Here is a 25,170-nt window from a genome sequence, read left to right as displayed (position 1 = left end):
ACTTTAATATTTTTTTTAAAAAATCACAATCTCTCTCTCTCTGTCTCTCCCTCTCTTTCAGTCGCACGTCTTTATCCATTGTTCTGTTTAACTGCAATCTAATTTTCACTTCAGCCATTGGCTGTCTTGACTGTGAGTGAAGATATTTTGGGCTTCACCCTTGAACATCCGCCCGTAAACTAGTGAATTTCAGGGCCAGGGATGGTAGGCAGAATTATACTTTCATTTCATTATAAATTATATATATTTGCAATGGTCCCTTTTTGACATTCTTTTTAGACATACACAGCACCTGTAGATGGCGACTTATTGACTTTTCATTACTTTTAGACTTTTACTTTCAATTGTGTACATTTCTAAAAAGGAAATTGTAGTCTTCCAAGGCAAGGCCTAATAATTTTCCCAATCCTTGTTTATGTTTTAAAATAGCGGCAGGCATTGTCGGTACTATATCAAGACAATAGTAGACCAACTATAGGACATCTTCACAAACGACCACCAGATGGTAGTTAGTACAAGTCCAACCAAAACCTATACATTTTTTTTTATTATTTTGCATTAAAACAATCCATAAGGCAGTTAACAAAAAAAAGATTTAAAAAAAGGAGTATGACACACACACACACAAAATGCTGCACATTCAACGTTTGCATCCTATGCATATTGAAGTTAAGTACATCTAAGATCCGGGTTGAGTGTTTCAATGTTCAGATAAGGTGCAATGGCTGTCAAGAATACTCAGTGAGAATCTTAACCTTGGTAAGGTGCATGAAGTCGAATCCAAGAGGAAGAAAATGCAATAGTGTATTGCAAGCTTTCATTTGGCCATTCATAGTTCTCATCACTATGGGTACACCACATTTTATATTTTTACAATTTGTACATATAGTTCAAAATATTGAATCACCATATCTTAAAGCATGGCATGCTTTGCTCCTGCATGGGTTTCAAATTGACCTTTTACCATGCAGCATCCGAATCCCTTCTTCTACGAGTTTCATTGTATACAGTCGTAATTATGTATTTGATAAGGAGGTTCCAGACTAATCGAATATAATATAATTAAGGTTTCCAGTGTTCTGTTTTTTACAGATAAATACAGATAGAAAATGATCTATTTTCTTGACTGAATGGGGAGAGGATGTGGTCTTATGGCTAGACTGCTGACTTTGGCGCTGGGAAACCAAGGTTCGAGCCTCGAGGTCGACTCCACATCCTGTGATTCTGGGCAAATAAATTAATCTCCCCGTGCCTACTAAAAAAATGAATGTGTCCTTGTGTAATGTAACTGGTGCTCATGTAAAGTGCTCCAATACCTTCGGATCGAGTTCGCGCTATATAAATCTACAAAAAAAAACCAACAAACTGAATCTATTAGTAAATACGGCTAAATAGTGATACTACTATCAGTCATGAGTACTAGGTCAATAGCTGTGAAGATTGATAGGCAGGGGAGGAACATTAAAAAAAAAATCCTAGTAAAGCTTTCATAACTGCAGCAGTATAGCTGTTTAAGCTGTTCTATGATGCAAGTGGTTTCAAACTACTGTAAATGGCTAAAATCCATTGCACATTCAAACATAAGTAAACAAAGGGCCCGATTCACAGAACTAACTTAAGACAAAATCCTAAACGTACTACTTTTGGTATTCACGGAAGACATTTAGTAGTAGTAAAGTTAGGATTTTGTCTTAAGTCTGTCTTAAGTCTGTCCTAAGTCTGTCCTAAGTTTGTCTTAAGACTGTCTTAAGACTGTCTTAAGTCTGTCTTAAGTCTGTCTTAAGTCAAACTTAAGACAAAATCCTAACTTTACTACTACTAAATGCCTTCTGTGAATACCAAAAGTAGTAGGGCAGACTTAGGACAGACTTAAGACAGACTTAAGACAGACTTAAGACAGACTTAAGACAAACTTAAGATAGACTTAAGACAGACAAGACAACTTAAGACAAACTTAGGACAGACCTAAGATAGACTTAAGACAGACTTAAGACAACATCCTAACTTTACTACTGCTAAATGCCTTCTGTGAATACCAAAAGTAGTAGGACACACTTAAGACAGACTTAAGACAAACGTAGGACAGACTTAAGACAGACTTAAGACAGACTTAAGACAAACTTAAGACAGACTTAAGACAGACTTAAGACAAACTTAAGACAAACTTAAGAAAAACTTAGGACAGACCTAAGATAAACTTAAGAAAGACTTAAGACAAAATCCTAACTTTACTACTGCTAAATGCCTTCTGTGAATACCAAAGGTAGTACGTTTAGGATTTTGTCTTAAGTTAGTTCTGTGAATCAGGCCCAACATTTGTTTGTTAAATAAATGTGGAAATACACCCATTAGAGCTACTTTTTTTTACAATAAGCACAAAATAAATATGGATAAATACAGATAAAATTACCATAAAATAAATATGAAAAAATACAGAAGGAAATGTAAAAACAAAAAAAATACCTTGAAACTTGGAGCCCTAATTATAATACTGCCATTACCACCACATTGTTTGGATTGACTTCCACATATAATAAAGTCAACGTACCTTGGAGGAAGTCCATTAATTGCTTTAAGAATTTCGGTTTTATGGCTCAAATTTAGACACATTTATAGTAGGGGTGCGCATAATTTGCATAATTCTTTGTAGCGTAATTACCACTAATTCTTGCAAAATTACTCACAATGATTCATTATTTTGTGGGAACTGTAATTGAGCATTTAGGCTTATTTTCTTTTTAGTGTAAAATGCACCCTCATGTCCAAAATGGGCCAGAGGATACATTTTCACTTAGAAAATAGCACTACATGCTACAGGACATGTTATGTTATTTATATTTAATATAGTGCAGAAATCACCCAGGGGCATCTTGGTGCATGAGCAGCAGTAACCAGCAGCTGGTAGCTTTCTCTTGGTTCATTGTTCCTGTGCTCCGGCAGTAGGATTTGTGCCCCAAATTACCCTTAATTACTCAAGCTAGGCAAATGTAATAATTTCGTATCACAAGAATAATGCACAATTTCTGAAATTATTTGATTACTCCGGCGTAATACAAATTTCTCCTAGGCCTAATTTATGGCCACCTAAGGCAACATTGACCACCTGCGCTTAGTAACACTTTATAGTGTGGCACCATCTGTAGCCCAATTTATTAGTTAATTTTTGCAGTACAGCTGATCTATATGCATCTTCTCTGATATTTCCACTTGGTTAGACCATCCCATCTTCTCTTGAACCTGATGCCCAAATAATTATAGCACTGTACTTTTTCCTAACTTAACATCTTGATACAAAATCCATCTGTTTGAACATTTCCATAATTTGGCTATTAATTTAGTTTTATTCAGATTTATAGTTGAACGTTTAACCTGTCAATACTCAGTGCAGCTACATAGGAAAGTTTGGAACTCCATTTTCATGCATGAGAGTAAAACAGCACCATTAGCAAACAGCAATATTGAGACAGGTTCATCTGCCAATCTAGGGACATGGTGCTAAGCATTTCCAATTACTCTGACGACGAGGGTAATGAATACATGTAAACATGTGGATGTTTCCACACATCATTGCCTTACTTTTTGGGTTATATGAAATGTCTCTCCCAACTCCCCATTTGGGCCACATTTTACTATGCAAAGTGTTTTGTATAAAGATCTTTCAATGCAGGAAGCATATATGGGAATATACCCATTTATTTTAAATCACACCAGAGAGTGAACCTGGTAATCAAAGCAAAGTTTGTGCTCAGTGCTACAGATGCCAAACAAGCTTCATTTCCTTGAATGGATATACTTCATTAGATAGAGTTGTATCAGAAATCATATTATTTACTGCATATTACATTTTTGAATCCTGCATGGAGGAGGTTAGATATAAACCCTTGTATCTCTATTTGTTTTTCCACTCACCTCAGAATGAGTTTGCTATATGTTTTAGCAAGTGAATGTATAAAATAAATCAGGCAGTAGTTACTTGGTACTTCTTTGGGCCCATTCCTATGTATGATAACTATTGCTGTCCTCTCCATTTTCCTGGGAAAAATCTGATGTTATCACTAAATTCACTAAGTATATACTTAGCCCCTTAGTTGACATCTGCTTTGAAGAACTCAAGTGGGAAGACGCAACTAATGTATGTTATAGTCTCCACTCTAGGTCCCCCTGTACCTTTCCCATAGTTGCTACTTCCGCAGTATCCACTGTTGATCAATAGGTGCTTGGTACAATTCAGACAAATGGTGGCATCATATACCAAATTATTGTTGTAATGTAAAACAAGTAATATAATTTTGGCAATATCATTTTAATTCTTCCAGATAACATTATTGGCAGATGATCCATTTCTTTAATAAAGCGGCACACCATGTTTATATATTTTCATATTAGGCCTTCAGTGCAGCTTTGAAGCCATTTGTCAGCGTAACCCCCAAACAGCTAGCTCACTGTACTACCTGCAAATTTTCTTAATGCATTCCCCTACTAGTAATAGTAGTGCTTTTTCATGGTTCAGTTTATACCCTTCTACAGCTCCACAAGCGAAAAAAAATGCTTCTGTTATCTAAATGGTTCCTTTGAGTTTGGGGGTGTAAATCGCAACATCGTCTTCATATGCAGTATTGGTGACTTGGCAGCCAGAGCATCTCTCTGGTATAATCACTTCAGCCAGTTTCCTTAAGAATGGTTCCATAAAGGTAACATAAAATGTAGGTGACAATGGGCACCCTTGATGTATACTTTGTTGAATTTTCACTTATGCTTGAAGGGTTGAGGAGTGTTGCTTCCGCTCCCTTACAAGAGGCTCTGTACATAAAAGCTTCCACCCACTACGTTGATAATCGAAACAACCCAAACCCAAGAATGTAGCTTAATGTATCAATCAAAGGTAGATACTACCACAGTGTGGGGGCCTTTCTTTTTCTCTAAATTCCAGTTTGTGAACTCATTAATATAGTAGTGTCCACTTCCCTCACTGCCCGAAAAAGATTTTGTACTAGTGTCAATATATTTAAAACTATTACAAGAGTTACATTTAAAGCACCCGTGTGTTGGTTTCGGAAGCTTCATTTCAGATATAATAGATGTAGCATATGTATATCAGGGGTTTGTACATTTTGTGCAATTTGCTTTTGAGTAATAACACAAAAATCCAGAAAAATTACGTGAAATTATGCGTAATTATGTGAAATGCAAATCAGTAAAATTGTGCTATATTGTAGCATGAAATGCGTCCTCATATCCATTTTTGATGTGAGGAGACATTTAAACAAAAGCACTGCAATCAACAGCTGCTCGCGTTCTTCTGTTCCCATACGTGCACTGTGATTGTCTACAGCAAATAGCACGTTAAGCAGTACATTTTGCGGTGAATAGCGCATAATTACGTGAAATTGAACCAAGCATACCTTATGTGCCACATATTTTCCAATGTCCTTATCTACAGTCAATGGAGCTCAATCTCTGTTGAGGATTTAATACATTTGTTTACCTTCCATACTAAATTAAGACCCATCATTCCTATTCCATGATTGTTTTGTCCGATTATTGTTCTTTAACACATTTTAACTCAAATAGCATTTGCTCTATCTCTGGTTTGACTCAATATCCCAAAGGATCCATCTAACTTCAAATTGTTTATGTGTTTCTTTTGCTTCTTGTTTATATACTGCAACTTGGCTGCAGTTTCTTTTAAGTCTTAAGAATTCCCCTTATGGGTTGTTAGCTTTTTTCTACCTTGGGTGAGCTGATTTGTAATGTAATTCACAGTTGGTTAAGGTTGGGTTCAAGCATAGCTTACACAAAATGTTGCCATGAGGGTGATATATTTTTAAATACAAAATATGTATACAGTAATAGTTCCAACAAAGTTTTATTTTAACTTTATATGCGTTATCATTAAGGAAACTATGATAGGCAAATGGATCTTCTTTAGTGTCATTCCATAACATACAAATATCATCAATAAAATGTCCACACAAAATGACATTCTCATACCCAGCATGTAGACTTCTGTTTCAGGCATGCTCCCTCTCATACAATCCATAAATAGGTTGGCATATAAAGAAGCAAACCAGGTCAAATGATCCTGTGTTCTTGTAGAATGAATGGAATCTAAGGATACCGTCATAAAATTGGACATGCTGCACTAAACCTGAGAACTATGGACTGATTTCACTAATTGCACTTTATGGGTTTTGATAAAGGTGTTTGATAGTATGATGTAAAAGAAATGGTTTTAAGATAAGAAAATGTTTTGTTGTAACTATGTAACATATATTAAATGCTAGTAGCTATATAATGATATTTTGAGATATATATCTAAACAAATTGATGATTTTTGGTCATGAAAAAAGAGTTTTATAGAGATAGAAAACTCCCCTCACTATGGTAATCTTTACCTTTGATTATATAATTAAACCTTGTTGGATTTGTGTATCTGATGTTAATCGCTAAGATTTTAGCCCTTAGGTCTGAGTCCGTCATATGTACCCGGCTTACAGCTACTGGCTCAATATTATTCCTGTTTATCACTTCCCACAGGATTTGCCATGCTACCCGATCCACAGCTTTTTTGGTGTCTAATAGTGGAATTCACATTGGATCTTTAATTGTTTGCAGTAATTCAATGTGGCACAAAGCCATGTTTATATGGGAAGTGGTGTTTCGTCCTGCCACAGATCTGTGTTGGAATGAAAAAGCCACTTCCTTTAGCTAGACTGCCAATCTCTTATTTTGAATTCTTGAATATGTTTTTTAGACCTCTGTTTATAGGGATTTGTTTTTTTCCATTATGTACATCCTACAAATGAAAATGCATAGTGCATACATTATCTTCCATCAAGGCAATTAGTGGAAATCTGAGATGTTTAACAGTGAGAAAGGAGGTTGTTTAGAAAATATAACAATAGCAGTAGGAGCAAACCAGCTGCAAGCTAAAGATATAATATTAAGACCGAAGTATAGGGCAAGAGAAACAGTAATAAAATTATAATGACTATAAAAGAGGAAGGTCTGTACTCTAATCAGGAGAGACTATCAACTACCTACATATTGGTCTCACGAAGGCTGACATAGGATATACAGTGTATGATTCAGGTCCAGGTTGTGTTACCACAGGGGCATCTTATTCCATAAAGGACTGAATAATGTCCCCCCAAAAGCCTGCTATTAGATTTTAACACAGGTAATTTGCCTTTTCGCTTTGTAAGGCCTCTTCCTCTGCACTTGCCCAGTGTTCCACATCATGTCTCCATTTAACATAAGCAGGGCCCCTTCTTCACTTCCAGGTCATGTCAACCAATCGTTTAGCGAACACCAGGGCTAAGTCAAGGAACTTTTGCCCGCCTTTTTAGATATGGCCCTATGGAACAGACCCAAGAGCAAGCCTCTGGTTTACTTGGAAATTCCCTGTTCAACATATCCCCTGGTGTTGTGTCAGTGCTTCCAGAAGCTTCCCATTTGGGGACAGCTCCAGACCATGTGGAAAAAGTCTGCTGATGTTGACATACAGCGAGGGCAAGTCCTAGGATCACCCCCGAGTATCCTGCAATTCCGGGAGGGGGATAAGTATGTCTGATGAAGATAATTAAACGGTGTGAACTAAAGCCTAATATTCCTAGAAATGGTTTGTATATACAACAGATTTGAAGCCAGTTCTTGTCATCCAACTCCATCCCAAGGCATTATTCTCATAGGCCCTAATATTTTCAAGGGGTTTTCTGACCATTCTAATAAGGGATTTATAGAACCGTGATAGATTACAGCCTGCTGCCATTGTAAGCAGGAGTTGCAACAAAGCATGGTGTTGAGGCTCAGTGGGAACCAATCTCCACAGACATTCCACATAGCGACAGTAGCAACCTACTCGAAACCGTACACGGTACTAACTTGATGACTACCTTTACTACTCTTTTTAGTATTTTTATCAACGATTCTGGAGACGCCAGGGACTGGGAACACACTGAGGCCTTATGATATACCATTGTTACTAAAGGCCTGGGAACATTGGAGATATCGTTCATCACAAGGGAAGCCCTCGCATGGCGGTCACTTTTGGCGCTCCATTCGAATTTGTACTCTGGCACCAGCAAACAAATCTTGACAACTTTTGCCCTGAAGAAGCCCTCTTGAAGGGTGAAATGCGTTGGCTGTATCCTAAAGTATTTATAGGATTGTTTCCAATAAAGGACTTAAGAACTATTTTCTTGTATCTTAACCCATTGTTGTTCTTCTGTGTTGTCTCTCATCAGCTTTGTTAATCTCCACAGACAGTCGAAGGTTTGAATGAAAGAACCATAAATCAGGAACTAACCAGGGATAAAACATATGTTTCCGTGGGAATTATTTTGCCTGCAGAATAGCAATATCCAATCGTTACAATCAAAGCTTCAGTCCATTGTGATAACTGGTGTGTCTTAAACAAGGAAAAGTGCCAACCAGAGGTAGGGCAAGTGCATATGAAGGACATCCCAATGTCCTTTTAATACAGCTCATCCAACACTTCACAGCTAAAGAGAGAAACATTGTGTGGTTCTGTCTCTGAATCTTCCTGGCCACCAAGATCACTACTAACACTCCTTAATTTGGCACGTTACTAAGCTGCCCCAGTTCGGCGCACCCCTTTCCAGTCAGCCTTCGTGCAATCCATTGTAGCTGCGCTACTAGGTGATGCATAGCCAGATACTTTTCTAGGACCTATTACACGTCATCATGCCCTACGAACCCAGTCCATAATACTTCAACCATTTACTCCAAATTCTGGTATGCTTGTGGGGGCATCCCCAAGCTCAGTAGATAGGCTCTTCCTGTTGTGCGCACCAGTCCATAAGTTTGTGCCAAGTCGCTAGCAAGAGGGATGCCAGTAGTTTCCATCCACGGGCGAGATCTCTCTTAGCCACCACAGTGGCCAGGCCCACCAAAATGCGGTCGCCCCATGTCGCACCCAGTTCCCCCAGGATGCCCAAAAGGGCCTCTTTAGTCATCAGGTCTACTGTTCATGATTTGCCCAATTCGACTCCAGTACTCAGCAATAAAAGGGCAAAGCCAAACTACATGAATGAAGGCTGCGTCTGAGCAAGTGCAACAAAAACAAGTTGGGCGAGAGATTTTCATGCATGCCATAAGCAGCAAGGGGATAGGTAAGTGGCGTGGGAATAGTTAAGTTTGATTAAGCTGAGGCAGGAGGATATAGCCAATTCTCTTTTTTCATTATAGCCCTTAATAAACCTGACTTAGAAGCTGAGTTGAATTACCATTTGACACTGTGTTCCACTTCTAGGTTTTTTTGTCTTTCCTTTAAGGCTACTCTATGGGGCAGATTTATGAGGCACTTGCGCCACGTTTACGCCGCTGTTGCGTCACGCAAGGCGGCGTAAACGTGGCGCATCCCTACGAACGATTTACAACGTGACGCATCTAGGCAGATGCGTCACGTTGTAAAGCCCTGCGCCGCTTGTGGGCGTTCCGGCGCAGGGTGGGCGTTCCGGGGCAGGTGCGCCTCGCAAAAGTGGCTGAGTGAAATCTATAAGATTTCACTCAGTCACTGTCAGGCCAATGCTGCGTCAAAAGCCTGCGCCTGCTTGAAGCAGGCGTAGGTCTTGACGCAGCATTGTGGAGATGGGGCACCCCCGAGCCTTGCTGGAGCTGCGTCGCGCTTGCGACGCAACTCCAGCAATGCGTCACCTTTACGGCACAGATGCGTCACGCATCTGTGCCGTTTTTGCCCCATGGTGCGCCGCATCATAAATGCGGCGCACCATGGGTGGCGCAGCTGTGGCGCACTGTGGCGCATGTTAACTGGCGCATCCCTGGGGATGCGCCAGTTAACATAAATCTGCCCCTATATGTTTAGCAGTGAAAGGAGTGATTTATAATCTCTGATGATCAGCCATTCAATTTAGCTACCTCCATCTTTAAAGATGAATCAATGTTCCCTCTTAAACCATATCAGATCAACCCTCCTCAACCCTTTTCCTATTTTTCTCACTCCTTAACAATTCAACTTTGGCTGACTGCTCTGTATAGCAAAATATTGTTTTACCCTTAAAGGTTACTTTCAATCTGGCAGGTTTCTATAGTATGGCATCAGCATGTATGGCATTTAATCTGTTTAACGTGTCTCTGGTGCACAATCATTTGTCCACTGTCTCACATGAGAAATCCGATCTGAAAAACAAAGATAGGCCATCGACAGTCACTGAGTTTTGTGGCCCTGCTTTCTTATGCAGAAGGTTTCGTAGTTTGAAGTTGTACAGTTTAATAACAAATTGGCATGTTTCGTTACTGTCAGTAGTCGCAGCGGAAGGAGCTGAGCTGTTTGTATTTTCTCAGGGATGTCATAGTCCTTTAGGTCCGGAAGTGATTTTTTTTTCTCGCAAAGCCTCCATGGATCCAGCAGGCAGTTTTCCTTACTGTCTTCTTTAATTCCAAAAACTGATAAAGCTATTTCCTCTTAGCAGATTCTCTAAATCTGCAGTTATGAATGACATTCTCTCATCTGTATGGACAGGGCTTCTTTTTTCTCTCTCTGATTGCGGGCGGGGCGGCTCGGTTTGAAGATTCTCACTTTCGTTTAGACAGTCTTCTATTTTTTATACCCCAGCAGTGCTTAGGGCTCCGTTTTTTAGGTCTCGGACCGACAGCTGGCTTGCCAGCCGGAAGTCGGAGAATTATTGTCTTTCAGTGAGGGGGCTTAAACCCGCCTCTCTCCTCGTCTCTCCTCCATTGGCTGGCTTCCTAAACGGAGGCCAGCCATTGGAGGAGAGAGGCGTCCCTGGAAAGAAACTCCGTCTCTTTCGGATTCGGGGGCGTGTTGGTGTTGTTCTTTCCACTTTTAAGCCCCGCCCCTTAAGACACGCCCCCGAATCCGAAAAATTTGGTTCCTTGCGGCCGTTATTTTGCTGTTCGAGCAGCGTCTACAAGGACATGAGGTAAGCCTCTGCCCCCCTGTTTGTGCCGTTGAGGGGCCTGACACGACGAGTTTAATGTAGATTAATATTTGAATTACTTCGCGTCTTCTGTGAATTAAATCAGCATTGCCATCTGCTGCCTGCTTCTGAGGGTCGTCGCTGACGGGTTGCCCGCGCTCGGCACTACCTCTCTGCCCCCACCCCTAGGGGGAGGCTGGGGGAAGGGGAGACATGGCCGGTTTGGACAAGCGCCTGAACATATGTCAGTTTGGCTTTCCGGGCATTGGGTTAGGCGGCAGAGAATCCAGGGAGTCCGTCGTCTGCAGGTGCCATGGACAGCAAAAGGCTCCCCGGCGGCAGCAGCAGTGAGGCAGCGCCATGCGAGGGGGGACTCCCGGGGGACAGCTCCTGCTTTGCACATGCCCGGGGGGCGCAGGCCGGCTCCGGGAAGAGAAGCTGTACACTTTATGCTAATGTGTAATATTCAGCTGTCGGTGCTGCGCTGTGCACGGGATGCTGCTCTCACTGCTCCCTAACTCCCCATGCCTCAGTTCGCCAGTACCTCTCATAACCGGCAGGTCTTTGAACGAGTGCTTACTGGGGGTCGCTCTTGAAGGTTCGTGCTGCGAGAAGGCTAACAGTGGGGCAGATACCCTCTGATATCCTCTGAGCATAGCTGGAGTTTACTTTCATCGCCCACGGATCCTCTACACCAGTGTGGAACCCCTCCCCCCTAACGCACTCTCTAGAGGCCCCCCACTGACTGGAGTGCGCACATTAGATCGCCGCTGACTGGATCAAGAAAAGTTCCAGCACTCTGAGCGCGTGCTTGGCGGGAGCTGGCCTCGCCCTCTTCTGACCATTGCTGAAGTACTTGGCATGGGGGTTACAGGGATCCCTGTGCCTTCAGAACACAGCATGCATTCCACGTGGATGTAATGTGCTGAACTTCTGTGGTTGACTTTGGGGGACGCCTACGTTGGGGCACATCTCGCCATGTACCTCCTGCTGCCCTTCGACAGCCTGCTCTGTAACTTGCTGGGCATTTCCCTCACCCTCCTGCTGGTCTTCATCGTGCCCGCCATCTTTGGTGTTTCCTTTGGCATCCGTATAATTTACATGAAATCATTGCTCAAGATCTTCCGGGTAAGTGTCTTTTTCTTTCCTTATTTTTTTTAAAACTGATACTTGGTCCGTTTTCTTCAATGATTCTCCTGTGCATAAAATACAAATGTCATCACTTTCCTACTCTGCCAGACCCGAGGAACACCGGCCTCCTGGGCGTTGAACCGATTGGGGAGTCACTCTGAAGCTAGCAGGGAGAGGTGGTCTCTGGTGCGCTTAGCGCTGCAGCGAGGGGAGGGAAGTATGAAATACTGAGGCCAGCAGGATGGGGAAGGCCCTCCGGTGGTTTCAGGCGAGAGGAGGAACCCTTGTTTAAATTCTTGCCTAGTGGGCCGAAAAGCAACCATGTCCAGTTTGGTAGCATGGAAATACGTGTAATTCATTTATTTTTATGCAGTAGAAACATGCTTTTAATTGTCCAATGAGCGCGTTAGACTCGGGTGTCGCTGGGATGTTGTAAACGTTTCCTTGAGATTTCAGCGTGACTCCTGAATGCCACCAAGGGGAGCTGGCCGTACCGCCATGGGTCGCTGGTGGAAGATGGCGCCCGCTAAAGTTAGAGGTGGTGTGCCCCACGGAGAATTCTTCTCACTGACTGTCTTTCTTGCAGCCTCCAGAGAAGCGACGAAGGACCATCGAAGACTTCAACAAGTTCTGCAGCTTCGTGCTGCAGCTTCGTGCTGGCCTATGCAGGCTATATGCCTTCTTCCACAAAGGAGGTAACGTGGCCTCTGCTCCCCTGGTTACCCTGCCCCATCCCCAGAGTCCACTGTAATGGCGAGTATGGAGGGTGAATGGAAACACGTCCGACATCACCTTTTTGTCAGCAGCTTATCTTGCACTGTCATTTTGCCCCTTTGATTAAGCATCTTTCTTTTTAGAGCTGGCCAGAGGTAGTTTTAGCTGTTTTGCTAGCCTTGTCTTTCTTCCATAAATCTAAATACACATATCCAAACACAGAGAGACTTTTCATCAACCCCCTTCATCTATCGGTCTGTTAATGTGTCTTTCGCATTTTATTCCATTATTGGCTCTTGTCTGTGAATTAGTATGTGTCCATCCTACCTTTTATGTAGTCGACTTTTATGTACATGGCTGGCATTCCTACCTGATTCTATTTAATTTTTTAATGTATTTTTGCACCAGGTTATTTTTTATTTTTGTAAACCTGTGCACTACCGTTAGCATGTTTTAGAATTGATATCGACCTTTGCATACATTTGCCATAATAACAAAAATGAAAGGCGTGTCAAAGGCACAGTTCTTGTTCAGATGTTAACCTGTATGTGCCCTGGTGTTTGTGGCATCATTACCTACACATTAGAGGCGGTTGTCTGTGTGCAAGTGGTGTTATGAATTTGATCTTTTTCCTCCCAGGCACACCGAGTAGTCTTTCCTTCCCATTTGCCATTTATTTGTAGCATGGCAGTGTTCGGTGAATACGCTGGCCATTGTTTTTTTTTGTTTTTTTTTGGATCGCTGGAAAAAGAGGGAGGGCCATCTTTCTTGCCAGGGGGTCATTCCCCCTTTCTTTAGAGGGTGGGTGTCTGGTTGCTCTGATGTTGCTGCTCCTATTGGGGTCCATAGAAGTGACGTTGCGTTTAGTCTTATATTCTGTGGCCCAGCCAGCACCTGTCTGATTTTATTTATTTATTTTATTTATTTAAAACATTTGTAGTGCGCAACTGTCACCTGACAGGTATCCTGGCGCTGAGACTCACTCCTTAGGATGGAAAGAGACGTGAGGCTAATAAGGGAGTTAACAGTGAACGGTATTGGGTGATTGTCAGCTTTGACTGTTTCCACCTCATTTCTACAGCGCGTTCCTACCTCTTGTCGAGGCCTGAAGGTGCGTTGCAGTGTGGCGGAGCAGGGATTACTGTTGCACCAAGGAGCTGTATGCAGATTGGGAATCCTGGAGGTGTGGATCATACCAGCAGGCTCTGAGTGGTGCTAGCGATTGTCATGGGATTTGTAGTGTGGGGGGTCTGTGTGTGTGTGTGTGTGTGGGGGGGCTCTGTGTGTGTGGGGGGGCTCTGTGTGTGTGTGGGGGGGGCTCTGTGTGTGTGTGTGTGGGGGGGCTCTGTGTGTGTGGGGGGGGCTCTGTGTGTGTGTGGGGGGGCTCTGTGTGTGTGTGGGGGGACTCTGTGTGTGTGTGGGGGGCTCTGTGTGTGGGGGGGCTCTGTGTGTGGGGGGGGGCTCTGTGTGTGTGTGTGGGGGGGTTCTGTGTGTGTGGTCTGTGTGTGTGTGGCTCTGTGTGGATAGCTTTTTTTGTAGGTGGCTCTATGTGTGGGTGGCTCTGTCTGTGTGAGGGTGGCTCTGTTTAGGTGGCTCTATGTGAATGACTCTGTGTGGGTGGCTCTGTGTGTGTGTGGCTCTGTGTGGGTGTAAATGCAATAGGTCATGCATTTGCGAGCAATTAAGCTATTGGCATTGTAAATGACAATGCCATTTATTTAACTATTAAGCTATTGGCAATTCAAATGACAATGCCATTTATTTATGATAAAAAAAATCATGAGCAATGCCAATAGCTCTACCTTTAATAATGCCGAGACCATTGCATTGTAAATGCTTGTTTCAGTTTACAGCGCATTTTCTCTTGATATTGATGCATCCGTTTTAGAATATCTGTCAGGGCTTTTCTCTTTACTGGTTACGCAGCTTGTCACATGGAATATATATTGCTGGTTTAATTCAGGTTCTTGTATTTATCACCATTTCTTCTTCTTCGTTACTGGCCTACTAACTTCCTCTTTCTGTGACTATGACTGAAGTAGTAATAACCTCTGAAGTCCCTTCTAAAGGGCTATACATTGTTTGAGTTATTATTCCATCACTGGTTATGTCTACTGACAGAAGGACTAGCCCTTCAAACTGAATCCCTGAATCGGCCCTCATTCCTCCATCAACCGACTTGTTTTGTAGTCTGTAACCTACTAGACCTAAGCATTGAGCAAGTAATAGTAAGTAAAAGCAAAATATATTGTCTAGCTGACAATACATATTTCTGTTTGTAAATCCGATTGTATCTCAGGAGACAACAGTGGTTTTAATTGTAGTAAAGACTGAATTGTGACCATGAAGGAAGTGGGGCAGGGGAGAGGGGATTGAGATTAAACAATGAATCATTGCTGCCTAGCCTACTCTTTTCTTTGTTTTCCTTTGTCTCTTAAGTTGCAGGCTTATTGCTCCGTTAGTGCGTGCTGAATCTCACCAAGGGGTGACAAAGGTTCTCGTTTTGAGTTTGTAAGGGCCATTCTAACTTGAAGTAGCCTTACTGCTTCAATGCTAGCAGACATTTGTGTACACGTGTAAGCCTGAGGCAGATGCCAACCTATGAAATGAGTGGGAAGTAGGCTCCCTAAAGCCTATCTTACTTTACCACGTTTGTGTTTTTTCCTCGACTCTCATTTCGTCCTTCCCTGTGAATGTCAATGTCTCTTTTGAGTAAGATTATTATCAGGTAAGGTCTTTCTGTAGCCCTGAAGTCTGTGTTGTAAGCTCTATCGTGCTCATTTTTAAGCGCAAATTCCAACTTAAGAAGATTGTTGCCTTGACTGGTGTTAAGAAGCTGAGTATGGCATTTTTAGGCCAGCAGTTCAAAATCAAAAGGTCGTGAGGTCCATATAAACCAGTTTGGGGTGACTGGTGCATTATGTACCAAATTGGTTGAACAATTTGAGAATTATTTTTCTACTCAGTTGGGTGTACTTGCATTTCAAGGATATGTTTATTCAAACATGATTTCTGCTATGCATATATTTAAAATATGTGCTATATAAGAAAATATGAAAAAGAATATGAAATTATACTATCACTATTCAAGTAATTTAATCTTGGTGTGTGATTTAATCTTTGATTTATTTGAAAAAAGAACAACACATTATTTTTGTCAAATATTTTGAACAACCTTGAGGCTAGTACATTTGTCTGAAAAGGGCATTTGTAGGCCTGTCATACATACGGTGATCTTTTACCAAACATTTTGCCTTTAGCCTCCACATTTTGCTGATTCGTTTTGTAGGCCTTAGGACTCTGAGCACTGTACCACTGTATCCAGTGCTAAAGTGCATGTGCTTCTTTCTCTCCTAAACATGATGGCATTGGTGTATACCTGATTGGCATATTGGATGTACTGTTAAGACCCTTGTGAAGGGGTATACCATATACCCAGGGCCTTCACTTTAAATGCTGCTAGTGGGCCTGCAGCACATAAGTACCCTTTCACATATGTCTCAGGCCTGCCACTGCAGTGCTGTATGCACCGTTTACTGGCTCTTTGACTTTCCATTTAAGACTACTTGCCAAGCCTCAAGCTCCCCTTTTATTACATACAAGTCACTTCTACGGAGGGTCCTAAGTAATCCTATGGGCAGGGTGCGATGTAAGTAAAAGGTAGGACATGTACCTTTATGCTTTACATGCCTTGGTAGTGACAAACAGCCTATTTTGTTTTTCACTACTATGATGCCTACTCCTCTCATAGGCTATCATTGGAAATTCCTTCATACACATTTAAGCTGTAATTCCTGATCAGAAAGGGTTAGCTTTTTTATGTTTCATATGTTTGAAATGGTAATAATAAATACTCCTTACTGGTTAAGTTGGATTTAACATTACTGTTTTAGAAATGCCACTTTTAGAAAGTGGACCTTTCGCTGCACTTACTGCTCTGTGTGCCTGACAGCCTGTCCCCAATACACGTCCTGGGTTCAAGCAGTAAGGTGATCCTCCAGCAGCAGGGCAGTCCTCTGAAGTACAATGTAGGTGTCAAGGAAAAGAGCAGTCTTCTGAAGTTCAGGGCAGGCCTTCTGAGTGTCCTGCACGGGTCAAGGAGAGAACTTAAGAGTGGGCCTGAGGGTCATATTTTTATAACTCATACAAATAGAGGGATAGAGGTCTATATGTCGTACACCTTCGAACAAGAACCCCACTAAAGTGCGGCAAAGTATCTATTTCTGCATTCTCCCCGGAATAGCGAAATCATTTCTAAAGCAAAACAGGAAGTGACAAAGCTTTGGACAGAAAGGATGAAAGATGTGTTGCAACACATTTATTCCTTAATTTTTTATTGCATTTAAACCCCTTTGCTATTATTTGTGTCCCTGGTTTTTGCTTGTACTCATTGGAATTTCTACTTTGTGTCTCTTCTCTCCTCTCTGATGTCATGGAGAGTTGTGTGCCTTATTGGTATCTTCATCTCCAGTCAAGAGCAACAATATTGCCAAGAAAGATTTTTTTTAAACCTTTGTGGTCTTTTCTAAGTATGGGCGAATTTTGCGAATTCGCGATCCGCGAATTTGCGGATTTACGAATTCGTAATCCGCAAAATTCGTGAACTTTCGCGAATTTGCGGATTTTTAATTTTTGAGAGTTGTGTGCCTTATTGGTATCTTCATCTCCAGTCAAGAGCAACAATATTGCCAAGAAAGATTTTTTTTAAACCTTTGTGGTCTTTTCTAAGTATGGGCGAATTTTGCGAATTCGCGATCCGCGAATTTGCGGATTTACGAATTCGTAATCCGCAAAATTCGTGAACTTTCGCGAATTTGCGGATTTTTAATTTTTGCGTGTTCGCGGGGCGCTTTGCGTGTTCGCGTGTTTTTTTTGTGCGAGACCGCTCATTGTTATGCCCTACTGCCCTCTGCCCCACTCGTTTTTGTGCCATTCTGTCCTCTGCCCCACTCGTTTTTGTGCCCTTCTGCCCTCTGCCCCACTCGTTTTTGTGCCATTCTGCCCTCTGCCCCACTCGTTGTTGTGCCCTTCTGCCCTCTGCCCCACTCGTTGTTGTGCCCTTCTGCCCTCTGCCCCACTCGTTGTTGTGCCATTCTGCCCTCTGCCCCACTCGTTGTTGTGCCCTTCTGCCCTCTGCCCCACTCGTTGTTGTGCCATTCTGCCCTCTGCCCCACTCGTTGTTGTGCCCTTCTGCCCTCTGCCCCACTCGTTGTTGTGCCCTTCTGCCCTCTGCCACACTCGTTGTTGTGCCCTTCTGCCCTCTGCCCCTCTCCTGTTTTATTTTAGAATGGCGCCGGCAAGCTGCCAGCGCCATTCTAAAATAGTTACTAAGTTAGCTTCATCAGGAAGCACTAATAGATAAAATAAAGCAGGTGCTCGAATTCAGTTAAACTCGAGCACCTGCTTCTATTAGTGCTTCCTGTTGAAGCTAACTTAGTAACTATTTTAGAATGGCGCTGGCAGCTTGCCGGCGCCATTCTAAAATAGTTACAAGCTTGAAGCTTGAACTTTTGCCCCCCGGATCCGTTCCGCTCGCGGATATGCGGCAAATTCGCGGATTACAAATTAATCCGCAAAATCCACGAGCGGAACAGATTTTGCGCCCATGCTTAGTCTTTTCCTCCTAACACACATCCCCTTAAGGTGATACACGACACGTTTCACATATACTATTCTGTGCTGGATGGCTGTGGGAGGAGTCCCCTTTCTTCAACAATCAAGAAGGGCACTCAACAAACCTTCTCAGTGTCCTGTGCTGATAGATAGAGGGAATTTTGTCATGTGGCATGCTTTTCAGGCTTGTATTCATTCTGGTGGTATTCTCCAGAGTTTTTGAGAAACCAGTGAACACTCATTCTCCTTTACCCCCAGGCCCCCATAGTGGAAAGTGCCTAAGAATACCCATCTTGAAACATCTTCTTTAAGATGCTAGAAGACATGAAAGAGAGAATGCTTATACATGTGGTTGATTCTGTTCATGAATCCATACATGAGAGCCACTTACCGATGTTGGTCCTTCTTGACTGATCTGCCACATTTGGTAAAGTGAACCAATCTACTTTGATTGCAAGTCTAGATTAAGTTGTGAGGTTAAGAGACAGTACTGAGATGGGTGCCATTGCTCCTTGTTCTGGATCTGGATTGGACAATTTTTTAAGCTTCATTGTAGATTTACTAAGTAACGACTCAAGGATCAAAGGTTCCCCACACCTTCTTCCATATAAATGCTATATCACAGCTAGCTCTCACAGGGAAGAAAAACATATATTTAATTTCCATGCAGATGACCCACAAATCATCGACAATTTTAATGGTTTCCCTAGGCAAAACGGTGACCTTTTCCGATTTGTGCTGCAAATAGAAACTCCAACCTCCCTCAGAAGTTCGCAGTTGGAAGATTGCTTCAGGAAATCTTTAAAAACACACCTTTTCAGAAGAGCGGATTTTTAGTCAATTTTTTCATTATGGTAGCTCGGTGAGGTTGTTGCAACGAGCGCTGGAGGCCCAGTGGAGTGGCTAGGCACTATATAAAAACCACTGAATTTAATTGAATTAAAATTGAATGTATGGTAGCTGGTCGCAGCTGAATGCTTCAAAGGCTTATGTTGTATATTTGCATACAATACCAAACTGAAGAATCTGGGGCTGATTAGCTATGTTCTCCATTCTCTTCAGTCTGTCAAAAACTTAACAAGAGATAAAAACTTAGGGCTAGTTCTAAATTAAACTTTGACCATGGACCTTAATGTCAACTATAATTAACAAATCTTTTGCCACGTCCGCAAATTAAAGATAATCATCCATTCAATTCCCACTCATAATCACAACATTGTGGCTGGCAATTAAGTCAAAACCTTGATTTATATTGTGTTTCACTGGAATTGGGAACTCGGGGTCAACCACTCGGGTCCTGCAGGGTTTAGAATATGATACATGGTTTTAAAAGGTACACAGCTATCTGCAACTATCCACTTATCTTTACTCTTCCTGAATGTATTTTCACTGCGAATTTGAACACACTGTTGTCCAATGAAAAGACATGTGTTGCTGGTCTATGCATACTGTACTGGGAGAGAGGAGAGCCAAACAAACATGCCTCTGCTATCCCCTGGTTTCGATACCCTCCTTTCTATTTCGAAATAGGAAACAGTCCCATGCTAGCTACAGATAATTTCAGCAGCAGCAGTTTGAAACTTCCAGATGTCCATGCAGATCTTTTTTGACGTCCTATGGGAACCATCCGTCTGAGTGGCCATTTTGAAAAGCATTGCTATATAAAGCTCATCTACGCTTTCAACATTATTGCACAATAATTATTCCTTGTACAGCAGATCTGGGGCCATTTGGAGGTGTGAAATGAACAAAATAATCAAGGAAGCCTTATTGAACAGCTGTCGTAGGTAGATGATTTATTTTTTAATTGAGTAGTCTCATAGAACACTGCTAATTGCCTTTCAGTTACTAGGAAAACTGCAGTCAATGAAACGTTATTATATGTATTAGTCGCACAGTTCTGTCTTGCCTGTCAATTTATTGCTGTCTGGAGCAAAGGTGAGTTTCTGTTGCAGAGTATTGTTCTGCCAGAAGTTAGCATTGGTTTCCTCTGCACCAAGTTCTAAAGTTACCCTCCCCAACACAACAGCTTTTTAAAATAATGTGCAGTACCCTTAGGTCCTACTGTATTTAAAATTGAAGGAAGGTGCTTCTGATCAAGGGCACTCTGTTTGTGTCAGGTACGCGATTGGCATGGCATTATCTACAAGTACCTACCTGTAAAAAGCTGACTCAGTGTCACAGTGAAGTGAAGTGAAGTAGTGTGGCTCACTGGTTAGAGGCGGCAGACCCGAGAGCAGAGGACGGCCCGGGACCAGGGTTCGATTCCCGGCGCGGCAGGTTTCGGGACCAGGGTCAGCGGACTCGATAATTCTCTCGCCTCGGTGCCCACTCTGATCAGCGATCACACTCGGCAACTCTGGGCATTAGCTTGCCTCATCTTCACTAACGGCCCCACCAGACCGCCGGGGATGCCTGGTCTCACCCTGGAGATACCCATTAAGGGACCATCTCTCAGGGAAGCCAGGAAGGGTTTCGCAGCGGTCGAAGCGCCTTGGGACCCTACGGGTAAGTAGTGCGCTATATAAATGCCTATACACATTTACATTTGGTCATCTTTACTCCCATGCCACCACTGTACACCGACTGAATTGTCACATCTTTATTAGAATAGCTCTCATTGCAATCCGTTTGCTCTATAAGAGCACTGATGGCCTCCCCCTCTGGGATAGATGTGTGGTGAATCAATCTGAAATCTCCAACATAATTTATTTTGCTATAAATCAATTATAACATGTCTCCTTGGAGGTAAAGTCAAATATGTCACCCTCCACTCTGCCACTTCCTTATCCAGTTTTTCTCCTATACAGTCTGGAGGTTCACTTGCAAATGTAACATTCTCCACCCATCCTGTTGATGTCTGCCATTAAGAGATCCAGTAGCTTTTAGAAAATTCCCCCTCGATCACCTGCACAGTTTTTCTCTTTGGGTAATGTGCCGACTCCCCCAGCAACAACTCCAGCTCAACCAGAGTCTTAGCTCTTTCCTATAGTCCTCTTTGGCACCCATGTTCTTAACACACCATTGCCCAGCCTACCAAAACTTTGCAGCACAGGCTATTTACTCCCGTATTTAGAAAAATATTGTAGTAACTTGCTCTATGGCATTGTGCAGATGTTAGGTGCTTCAAACCTTGTGTGTGTTAAAAACCCAACAGGGGCAATGGGGGCCTCGTTAGCCCTATATACTGCAGCTACACATCCTACCAATTCACCCCAGACCATCGACCAATACTACAGAGTCCGAAATCTGATCTCTTCATCATACTCACTGAAACCATCCACGTGATTCTTCTGTGCATCTTACTAATGAGATCCAGCACAATATTGGGATCTAGAAATTTCTTTCATGTTATTCTTGCATGCAATCGGGTATGACCTTGAAATGGAAATATAATGCGAATGCTTGTCTTTCTCTGCCTCTGTTGCCCCAAGATCCCTGCTACTTTTAACCTCTGATGCCAGGCCATTCTGTGTCTCTGTAGTACAGCACTCTCATCCTGGTGGTCCCGACTGGGTCCTGGCTCACTTTTCCTACCAGCGCGGCCTTCTCCTTCCTAGTCCTAGCCACCCCCTTATGGAGCCACCTGAGACTCACACACTGAGATAAATGACTCCCCTCTCCATTGACCAAGTTCCTTTGCACCTTTCTCCACCCTACACCTATTCCAAGCAGTCCATCCTTTGTTCTACTCTCCTGCTCTCATACTTCACCACAACCTTGTGAGAAGGTGCCTCTTTTGACATGGTTAGCCCCCACGTTTTGCCTGGAAAATGACGTGGTTTTGATTGTAGTGCACAGGGTCCCTGCCAACCAGGTCCGCTGTGCCAATACTTCTTCCCTAAAACTGGTCCACAATCGGCAACTTCAGGCCCCTGTAAGTCCCTAGTAAATTGCACCCTTGGTACCTAGGGCATGGGAACTAAAGAGGGTCCCCTAGGTGCCCATCACCAAGGCCATGCCACTTCCCCTGCAGCTGGCATGCCCAGATGCAGTGACAAACAGTAAAGTTGACATGGCACACTGCCTGTGTGTCATGCTAACAAGCACTGCCTAAAGTATAGGTAAGTTACCCCTCTAGAAGGCCTTACAGCCCTAGGGAAGGTTGCACTGTATCACAGGTGTGGCATCATTAATATTTAAGTCTAATATTAGATATTGTAGGTGCCATGGAAGCCATAGAGAGTACATGGGCTGGAAACTCGACAAATCAAGTTCTTTCTCCAGCACAATGATGGCTTCTCTGAACCCAAGAATGTTTGGTGCCAAACACCTCCTCTTAATGAACCCACACTGATGCCAGTGTTGTATTTATTACATTGAAATTATGTACTCAGAGTGCACCTCAGAGGTGCCCCCTGAAACCTGCCAACCCTGCTGTGGTCTCTGACTGGCTTTAGGCAACCTGCCACCACCGGACATGTTCTGGACCCTTCGTTGGAGAACATATGCTCTCTGTGGTCAGAAACAAAGCACATCATGGGCAGAGGTGGCACATCTCCTTCCACAGGATGGGCACAGTGCTCGAGAGGTAATGTTCAAAGGCATGAAGCCTTTTGTAATGTGATTCTCAGCTTCTGCTGCAAGCGGCATATGGCAGTGTCCGGTTCAACCCCCCCATTTTTGGACGGGAGAACTGGTGGGAAAACTTAGAAAGAATATGAGGTGTGCCCCCTTTCACCAACTCAACCCCTTAGGTGCAGGAGACAAATTAAAGCACATATTTTTCAAAGCCCACCATCTTGAATATGGTGGGACTTATCCAATGCGGGCTAGGGCTATGCCCCCTCACCCGAGGTAAGGAACCCATTGGTTCCTACCTGCTTCTCCTCTGTAACGCCCCTAAATCTAGCCTTTAGGTGGCTCCTCCAGAACCTGAAATGAGTTCCTGGTGACCTAAGAATAAAGAGGATGAAGAAGAAGCAGTGCAGAGAAGACTGAAGACACCTGCTGACTTAGCACCAGCCATACAGGCCTGTCTGCAGCTTCAAAGACCCTGCAAAGGAAACTGCCCTGCAGCCAGTGACCTTTAAAACCCAGAGGAGGACTGCCTGCCTTTGAAAGAGACTAGAACTGCGGACCTGTCACCAAGAAACCAAGACAAAGGACTCTTGTGCCCTCCGGATCCGCGATCCCTGACCACTCTGCACCCGACGCCTCCGTCCTGAGTCCAGGTAGCCCACTGGTCCAGAAATTGTTCCCCAGCGATCCTGAGTGTAAGTCCAGCATTGCCTGATCCCTCCTGGACTCCAGGACGATGCCTGGATTGTGAAGCCAAAGGCTCCCCCCAACCACAACTGGCTCCGGTAATTGAAACCCAATGTCAAAGGACACCCTTGCACCCGAAGGCCCTGGGCTTGAGCCCCTGAGCTCAACTGACAGTGCCTCTGCGACCCACAGGATCCCAACTTACCTCTGCTGTTGCTGGTGTTCTTTGTGCAGCCTCCGGTTCGATGCCTGCAGCCTGTTTTCAAATTCGAGTTCCTCCATTTACTTGCATTTGGCACCCAACACTGTGTTTGCACCCTGCACCCGGCCGCCCCTGTGCCGCTGGTGGTGTATGTTTGGTGGTGCCTTGTGGTCTCACCAGTGCTTGCCTAAACCTCCAAAGCTCGAACCGAGCAGCCACTTTACCTACCTGCAAGCCGTGTGTCTTCAAGCACCCCCAGTCACCATTGGTTAACATTGGGCACTGACTCCAGATTTGCCCTCTACATCCCACCGCCCCTGTGCTGCGGGTGTTGCAGTGTTGGTGCTTACCTGAAATTTGCCCTCTGCTGACCCTACGTCCTGAAGACTGGAACTTTAAGTTGTGTACTTACTTGCAAAACTGTATTATTGTTTTCCTCCCATTGGTTAACATTGCAAAGACTGAAAATTGCACTGTGTCCTCTTTTGAAACTGAAACGTGTTTTTATATAAAAACGTATTTGCTCCTATGAAAGTTTTGTGGTTTTAGTAGATTAAATATACCAAAGTACTATTTTTATAAATTGGTCTTGGATTTACTCATAGAGTGTGTGTCTTTTTTATTGCCACTGTGTACAACAAATGCATTAACACAACCCTCTGATAAGCCTAACTGCTCGCCCACACTACCACGAAGAAAAGAGCATTACTGTAATCTATTTAGCCTTTGTACAACCTGTGGAGACCCACAGGACTCACTATAAAACATATGCCTTTGGTGAACCAGCATCTCACAAACCTCTCCTCGTTTGATCACCAGCAATCGTCAGCTGCCGACTATCTCATCTTCTCGGCTGAGTCCTGCTTGCATCCCTTCCTCCATACCTTGGGTCTCTTATTTTGCCTGTCACCCCATCCTTGCCTCCTATATAATACCCCACAAATCTCTCATCATCATTCCATGTGACATGATGCATTACCCACCAGCTTTGTTCAGCTGATCCCATTGCCTAAATCTAACAAAGCTTGCCATAATTGTGAATGCTTACTCTCACTCTGATCTTACCTACTTGTATTGGTGCTTGGAAGGTCAGTAATGTGCCCATTGCCTTCCACCTTGCTGAGCAGCCCTGTTCTACTTGGAGTGGCACCCCAAGCTCTGCCCCTCATAGTCCCCAAGGATTATTTCTGAATGATCTGTAGGTGATCCAAGATCTCCTTAGATGTGCCAATAAATATATTACTACAGTAGTCTAACCTAAAGCCGAAAAAGGCTCTGGCTAGCACATCTATTCTTTTCAGTCAGAAAGGCTCTAGCATTCTGAGCAAGGCAATCCACATCTTCCTGGGGAAGTGCTCTTGTTTCTGTCTGGGCCTCCAG

At 43.2% G+C, this 25,170-nt stretch overlaps 1 protein-coding gene across 1 annotated transcript in view; it reads left to right on the top strand.

The window, feature by feature from the left end:
• IQCM (IQ motif containing M) overlaps positions 1-25,170 on the top strand; it is a 1,609,700-nt gene that overhangs the window by 976 nt on the left and 1,583,554 nt on the right. The gene's annotated exons all lie outside the window — the stretch shown is intronic.

The sequence above is a fragment of the Lissotriton helveticus genome, chromosome 2_1 (genome assembly GCF_964261635.1).
Source record: "Lissotriton helveticus chromosome 2_1, aLisHel1.1, whole genome shotgun sequence".
Lineage (NCBI taxonomy): Eukaryota > Metazoa > Chordata > Amphibia > Caudata > Salamandridae > Lissotriton > Lissotriton helveticus.
This window is presented reverse-complemented; position numbering and strand designations above follow the sequence as displayed.